The sequence below is a fragment of the Gorilla gorilla genome, chromosome 20, assembly GCF_029281585.2.
Source record: "Gorilla gorilla gorilla isolate KB3781 chromosome 20, NHGRI_mGorGor1-v2.1_pri, whole genome shotgun sequence".
Classification (NCBI taxonomy): domain Eukaryota; kingdom Metazoa; phylum Chordata; class Mammalia; order Primates; family Hominidae; genus Gorilla; species Gorilla gorilla.
Window position 1 is genome coordinate 8723751 of NC_073244.2, and position 1137 is coordinate 8724887.

Below are 1137 nucleotides of genomic sequence, written 5' to 3' on the forward strand. Positions count from 1 at the left end.
GCGTGACGTCACCGTGCTGTTCCCGGGTGGGCGCGGACGCCTGGGGTCCAGAGACCTGGAGATCTGGAGACGAGGCGACGAGGCCCCAGGAGGCCGGACCCCACCAGGCGCTCCCTGTGTTCTTTAAAACTCTCGGCCGGGCGCGGTGGTTCACGCCGGTAATCCCAGCACCGTGAGAGGCGGAGACCGGCGGATCACCAGAGGTCAGGAGTTCAAGTCCAGCCTGACCAACATGGCGAAAACCACTTCTCTCCTAAAAATACAAAAATTAGCCGGGCACGGTGGCGGGCGCCTGTAATCCCAGCTACTCCGGAGGCTGAGGCAGGAGAATCGCTTGAACCCAGGAGGCGGAGATTGCAGTGAGCCAAGATCAGGACACTGCACTCCAGCCTGGGCAACAAGAGCGAAACTGAGTCTCAAAAAAAAAAAAGCAGCCCTCCCACAAACAGAACCACGGAAGGTCATGAAGAGAGAGTTCTCACATTTATATGCTTAATAACGAAAAAGACTCTACAAAAACCACAGGCTTAAACAAAAAATACTTTTACAGGGACACTCAGACTGGTGTGACCCTTGTTACTGATCTTTGTAGACAAGGATAATTATTTCTGAAAAATGATGTAATCCTCATTTTAAAATTTTTTTTTCCTTTATAAACCTTTGTCCCAGTCTGGGCAACATGGCAAAACCCCATATATACAAAAAATACAAAAATTAGCTGGGAATAAAGGAGTGTGCGCCTACGGTCCCAACGACTTGGTAGGCTGAAGCAGGAGGTTCGCTCGAGCCCGTGGGGATAGAGGCTGCAGTGAGCTGTGATCTCACCATTGTACTCCAGCCTGGGCAACAGAGACCCCCGTCTCAAAAAAATGAAAACCAAAAACAACCTTTGTCTTCCTTTACCTCCCTGAATAAGCACATCGTTTGCTATGCCGCGCATATTCCCACTGCAATGAACTGTTATCACCGTTTTTAGACAGCCTGTTATTTAGGTCGACACAGTAAAAACATGAATTATGACAATTATGTTTGTATGTAAAATGGCAAGCGATATAGAGTTTATACTTCTACTCTGTCTCAAGCTGGAAACTCTTTTCGGAGATGAGCAGTCGTGTTCCAGGCTTTAGGAATTGCGGC